Raw genomic sequence first — 7,043 nt, 5'->3', positions numbered from 1 at the left:
GAGAAGTTGGGATGTAGGCAGAGGAAATTTAGGAACATGATTTCCCTAGCTTGACTCCTAAATTCAACATGCTCCTTAATTTAAGCAGCCAATATTTACCAAGTTAAAAATTAGTTAAAGACTTATTCAAAAGATAATTATTATTTGTTAAAAAAAATAATTATTTATTTATTAATTAAAAGATAAATAATTAATTAATTTAAAACTTATCTTTTTAAATTAATGAATTATTTATTTATTTATAAAATCTTTTTAAATCACTACTACATTTTTTATCAAATGCAACAGCTAAAATTAGGCTAATGCAACGACTACATTGATTACTGTTGCATTAGCATGGTCTAATACATCAGCTGGTTAATAGTAGAGTCTAACACAACGGTTGTGAGTTTGCCGTTGCAATAGAGCGGTCTAACGCCACGGCCATTAGGATTATACCCTTTTTATTACTGTTCCTTTTTTCTTTTTAGGTTCTTCACAAAAAAATAGAAAACCTAGAATTGCTCTCTGCCTCTCTCTCTCCTCAAAATCTTAGAACAATCTGATAACCTCCTTCACTCCTTGTTCGCTGCTCCACCGCTACCGTCGCCGTCGGCTGGCTTCTTCCAATCTTTCGTTCTTCGCTGCCTCACACCTTAGTCCTCACCGGCCTCCTGTAGTCCAGTAGATCGACCGTCGCCCATGACCCGTCGTGCCTCATTGCCTCACAGGATCTCGGCCGTCGTTGCTGCCACACCGTCGGCCGTCTTCGATGCATCAATGGTATGTCTTTATGTCTTATACTCTTAATTAATTAATTTAGTATATCTTGCTCTTATAATCGAAATCCCTAATTTGAAATTTTGATGTTAACCCTATTTTTCAGATTCTAATGTTTCAATTGTAATAATAAACAAGGTCAATTGCTTATTATTCGATTTTAATCCCCAATTTTAATCTTTGATTTTTTGTAGTCTTCTTCTCCTTTCAACCTTTTATCTCTTTCCTCCTAATCTTCACAAAAATCAGGTACCTAATTCTTCCTTATTATTCTCTATTTTGATTTTTTCATGTAATTTTTTTTTTCTTTAAATTTTGATTGTTATATGCAGTGGTTTTTGTTAATTGTATAACTAATTTATAATAAATTTGTTGTCTTGATTGTTATTTGTTAATTGTATAACTAATTTATAATAAATTTGTTGTCTTGATTGTTATTTGTTAATTTTAATATTCATCAGAATTTTTTGATGAAAGTTGCAGTTTCTGGTATTTTTCGTGATTTACTGTCGAGTTTTGAGTCTATTTGATCAGCTCGTTGTCCTATAGCTTGCGAATTCTATGGGATTATAATGATATAAGTATCTGGATGTCAATACTATACTTATTGGTGGTGCATACCTTAAGTATTTACAGAATCTGTTTCTATGTTCTTTTGTTTGTTTACATTATTTCACAGAATCTCTGAAACAATAGGGATTGATAAATGTCGTAACTGTAAAGGATAATGATATCATCAACATCATTATCCCTTAATTTACTCCTTGATTTACACATAGGTTGATTGTCAAAGATTTCCCTAACTATTGTCTAATAATGTACCTAGACATGTACTCTAATGTATTTAGTCGTAGTCTAATGCTTACATACTTATCTACTATAAATAATCTTGTATACTCTTCAATATAATTAAGATTTCCAATATTCTCTTTCTCATAATTCTATCAATAACTTGGTTTTATGTCCTATGTATTAGTGACTACTGTCCAATAAACTCAATACATTCTTAATTTATTGAGCTTCTTACTTGTCACGTAACTGAGAAATTTTTCTACAAACAAGTGCAAATGAATGTGGTCAATATACTCATACTTAGGGTACCAGCCTCAATATTGACTATTCTGCTGTCTAGCAGCTAGAAGACCAGAGCACCAACATGTAATACTCAGGTAAAGCGGGGTAAAAAATCGAGGACAACCTACAAGAAATGATCTAATGAAACTTACACTAACTAATAGCTACACCTACTCCTAACAACAATATTACTTGAGAAATTCCAAGATATCCCACAATTCCACAAAAAGCTATTGTGGAACAGGGAAAAAAAAAAGGCTTTGATTAATTAAGGATGAATTATAAGTATATCCTTTTAATTTTATTGTTTATTGTTAATAAATTCCTTCTCTCAAGTTTTGTAAATGGATGGAGGGGATTACATTAACAGGTAGTTGTAGATTATAGTATAAACTTTAATCAGTTTTAAGTTTTTTCTTTATTCTAATTATCTTTCAACTCTTTTGATCTTTTCTATTTTATAACTGCTACCACTATGAATTTGTTTGCCTACTTTGTCTCCAAGTAGCTTAGAAAAGCTTAATTGCAACATGATAATAAGTTTATAAACTAAGTGACGTTGCATTGTTTACTACAAACTCATGTCGAGCTATTTATGGTTAACGTCTTTTTATTTATTTAACCAAGGAGTATCTCATTATCTAAATAAGATATAAAAAAAATTACAATTATTCATCTCTTGAAGCTTGGTATGCCCATGGGGTTGCTGAAGTCATTTTGAGTAAGAGGGGAAGGGAGGGAGGTGATTCCCTCATTTGCCTAAAAATTTGTTAGTGTAAGTTTTAATATGTTAGACCCTTAAAATTTATTTTTGGAGTATTTTATAGCTTTGATTTGATTCGCACGGTCTAATGTCGATTTTTATTCATTTATGCATGATTTTGTGAATTAATTTGAGTGATAGGTGGTATTGTAATTGACTATGATTTGAGCTAATTTGAATTGGTAGATTGGTTTTGGGAAATTGGGTTTAAAAGTTTATGGTGTAAATCTAGAATGTGATTATAAATTTTTGTTGTAGCCTCCATTGTTATTGTTGTAGTTGTTATTATTGATATCTAGCCTTTAATATTGATATTGTTGTGGGTGTTGTTGTCTCTGCTGCCTACTGTTCTGTAAATTGTAAATTATAAATTTTAATAGCCGGAGAGCCACTGAAATTCTTTAGTAAAAAATTATGACATACTTATGCGTCTGTCTTTCTAATGGCCTATTTCTTGTTCTATAGATGATTTACTTTCAGGTCAAATCTAGGATGCTTAAAAATATATGGCCTTTCAATTGAATGCCTTTTATTTTACTACGAATTGTAATTACTTTGTAAATTTTTAATTTTAAGGTGCCCCTTTGTAGGCTACGATGCTTGCTTCTGATTTCGGCTAGTTCTTTGTCACATTTCTTTCTAGACCACTTATTTGAGGTAATGCTCTTTCGCAAACATTGTTGTGAATAACTGCATCTTGTAGACTTATAGTACGAAGTGATGAAAGTTAAAAAATAAAGCTAATACTTGGGTAGCAGAACATTGTTTAGTGGTCCGATGCAATTTATATTAGAATTGTTTCCTCTACCGGGTTCTTGTTTGAAGATTTTTCCTGCTGTCAGCGTTGTGTATCATGAGAAAGTTGTGAATATTGAATCTGTTGGCCTTTTGGGTTACTCTAAAAAAAATGTAGTGGAAGACACATGGTTTGTAAAATCTGTTTTCCATTCTATTTAAATAATTATAGTTGATCAGGCCATTCTTGATTCTTGCTACTAATTTTCTTTATGAGTTTGTTTAGAGATATTGGAGTATTGTTAATGTTCGTATTGGATATGAGTTCACAGGGTATGATAATACGAAGATAAAGCTTGACAAAGACAATTTATCACTTTGAAGTACTTTGCTTGGTTTTGTATAATTTTGTTGCGTGTATAGTAGTTATCCTACTCAATTCTGATTAAGGTTTTTTTTTTTTGGTTTATTCTCCTGTTTTATTATCTATATATAAAAAGAGCATTAGGATCTTTGATTATGTATACATGGCTAACTTTAATTTCAATTGATTTTGGCAAGCTTAAATTGACAAATGTACATAATGAAGCTTGGAAACAGTGACAAGATATATAAACAATAAAAAACAATCTCAGATCGATGTCAAAATGTGACTTCTTTAAGCTTTTGTGCTACTGCAATGTTGGGATGTTTATGTTGGTTGTTATATTGCTTTTGATAACTATAGGACATCTAGTGCTCTAAATTTGTCTTTATTTTGATCCAAACACCCAATTTTGTTGGTAAAAAATGGTTACAGGGACAGTAGACTTAGTTGTTGTTCTTCTGAAGATATTGCATTCTTGAAAGTCTGTAAAATAGGGGAAATTGATGTGATAGGGAGGGGGGCTGTTTTTACTCGTTGTATGGATAGCTGGGTGCCCTGGTTTATTGTTTTTTAGATGTGTTTGGTGTGTGCCCTCCTTATTTGGCTTATGGTTGCTGTTGGTTGCCGCTTCTGATTTGGTTTTAGTGTTGGATCTGATAGTGGCAGATCAGTAGCTCTGGTTCAGGGTTCTACTTGCTTGCAACCTGTTTTGTGCCTGTTGTGTTTTTGTTTGGTTTTGGGTTGGCTGCTGCCTGTATTGGATTCAGGGTGCTGTTGTTGTGGCCTGCGGTCTAACATGAGTATTATTGTATAGTTGAATTCTCCGTGCGTTTTGAACTTTTCTCATGTTGATTGTGGCCTTGATCTAGTGTAATTTATAATTTAGTTCTATTATATTTCTATTACTTTATTCTATTTTACGTGTAGGTGCATGGGGAGCTAAATGGAGCTGAAGCATAGTAACTAGCTAGTCATTTAACAAATGGTGCATATGTGTTGGCGACTCTTACTCAAGCTCAACTTTGTGAAGATTTGGAAATTCCGGCTTATATATATGTTGAAAATTTGTATTTTGGAGGATTAAATTAATTATATAACTTTTATTTATTATTAGTAGGGTGTCATACAAAAAACAAGCAACTAATATTTTATAATGTACGTATTTAGCATTATAATTATTTTATATAAATTTAATGATATTTTGTTTCTTAGTATATTTAGATTTGTACCGACTATTTATACATATATTATATTACCGTACAATTCAAAAAAAAAAGACAAAAAAAAAAAAGGTCAAATGATCAATCCGTTGCAGTAGATATGTACTATATATCATTTGTATTAATTAGCTTCAGCCGTTGCAATAGGTGTCAATTTCATCACAATTTGTAGTAAGTAATCTATTGCAACGGATAATTTATACCGTGGCATTAGGTGTAGAGCTATCGCAACGGATTATAGCTGTCGTGGTATTAGGTGTTGTATACCGTTGCAATAGACCTACTGCAACGCCAGCAAATGCCACGGTACATGGCCGTTGCATTAGGCCTAATGCCACGGAATTTGACGCCTAATGCAACGGATTTAGGGGTTGCAATAGGTCAAAAATGTAGTAGTGAATCTTTTTCAAAACTGATTTTTATCACTTCCTTAAATTAAGGGTTTTGAAAACCGTTTTAAAACTTTCGTTTAAAACTTTCTGAGTCAATCGTCAAGTTCCTTCGGGAACTACAGGTTCCTTCAGGAACTTCGAGTTTCTTCTTAATTCCTTCCATTCCTTCCAACACTTTTGTTTCTTAAGCTCGTACACTGAGTAACTAAGTATATAGAGTTGTGAGGACATCTTGAAAGCTTGCATTCATCATCAAGTCTTCCAAACTCTGTTGTTCCTACTCCGGAACATGTATTTGTGTACCTGAATCTTTCTGTTCAACCAAGACTCATAAACATCATTAGTCAGAGTTTGTTTTATGTAAGTCAATCATCAAAATATTAAGGTAGTCAATTCAACAATAACTTACCAAAACCATATTGATTTGTGTGCTATAAAATGTCTTGGTTATGGTCTAGGGTCAATTTGAACCTTAAGGACTAAATATGAGATCAAAATTTGCAAAAAGTTAATAAAATATTAAAGATTCTGCATTTTCGACAAAATCTCCAGTGTCGGGTTTCATTTATGATATTTTTTACACCCGATGAAGAAGTTAGTGTTGTTACAACTACTAGTCAAAATTCATGCTACTACGTGCACCTTGTTAAAAGTTCAGCTGTTGAGAATAATTTTGCTAATCAAATATTATTGTATAACTTCAAACAATAAGTAAGAAATAATGAAGTATTGAAACTTTGTAAATATAAATTTGCATGTATGAGATTGGTCTCGATTACATGATAATTAGGCCTGTACAAAATATAAATTTGCAACTGATTCGAATTTTTGGATATCCATTCGATTTTTTATCGGATCCGATATCCGATCCGATAAGGCAGATATCAGATGCGATTTAGATATTGATTTTTAAAATTTCGGATATCTGATATCCAATATCCGAAATATAAAGGTTGAAATAATGAAATATATTTAAATGTTTTAAATTGTTCATATAAAACTGACCCTATATTATTAACTTATTATAATATTCTTAATATATTTGATGATAATTTTTATTGCAAAAAAACTATTATTTTGTTAAAATATGGTGTACAACTTAACCATAAAAAGCGGTAAAATTAGTGAAATTTAGAAAGTAATCCTAATCAATTTTACTTAATATTGGATAAAGGATATCCGAAGCATCCGATCCGAAAATTTCGGATATCCGATATTCGAATATCCGAAATTTTCGGATCGGATTTGAATATCAGTTTCTGATATCCGAGTATTCGAAAATATCTGATCCGAAATGTAATTTTGGATCGGATATCCAATCCACATTTCGGATCGGATATCCAATCCGTGAACAGGCGTAATGATAATTATGTACTATTTTGTTAAATATTAATCACCAAAATTAGAGTATGTGAAAGCCATAAATCTTGTTGTGCATGTTTCATTTAAAAAATCGAAAGAGATATATTATTACTTGTATATAGTTGTACTAGTACTGCTTACTAAGAAAGTATTCTACATTTTATTGGCAACTACGAGTAACATGCTAGCTACCAAGACTTATGGTTGCCCTTTTTTTGATTTTGCACATTCTTAGTGGTACGTACTAACATTTAACTGTCTATTTTATTATGTCAAAAGACTTGCAAAAATACTAGAGAAATGAACAAGAAACAATTTAGGTTATAATAATGTTTCAAAAAGGATGGCAACTTTAAGTAAAGCTAGCAATC

At 31.6% G+C, this 7,043-nt stretch overlaps 1 long non-coding RNA gene across 1 annotated transcript; it reads left to right on the top strand.

The window, feature by feature from the left end:
* Nucleotides 1-385: 385 nt before the first annotated feature.
* LOC110719600 lies at nt 386-4,685 on the top strand. Its single transcript, XR_002511141.1, has 3 exons — nt 386-762; nt 954-1,008; nt 4,626-4,685. It is a non-coding gene; the product is annotated as an uncharacterized LOC110719600 (long non-coding RNA).
* The last annotated feature ends 2,358 nt before the right edge of the window (nt 4,686-7,043 follow it).

The sequence above is a fragment of the Chenopodium quinoa genome, unplaced genomic scaffold (genome assembly GCF_001683475.1).
Source record: "Chenopodium quinoa cultivar QQ74 unplaced genomic scaffold, ASM168347v1, whole genome shotgun sequence".
NCBI classification, from domain to species: domain Eukaryota; kingdom Viridiplantae; phylum Streptophyta; class Magnoliopsida; order Caryophyllales; family Amaranthaceae; genus Chenopodium; species Chenopodium quinoa.
This window is presented reverse-complemented; position numbering and strand designations above follow the sequence as displayed.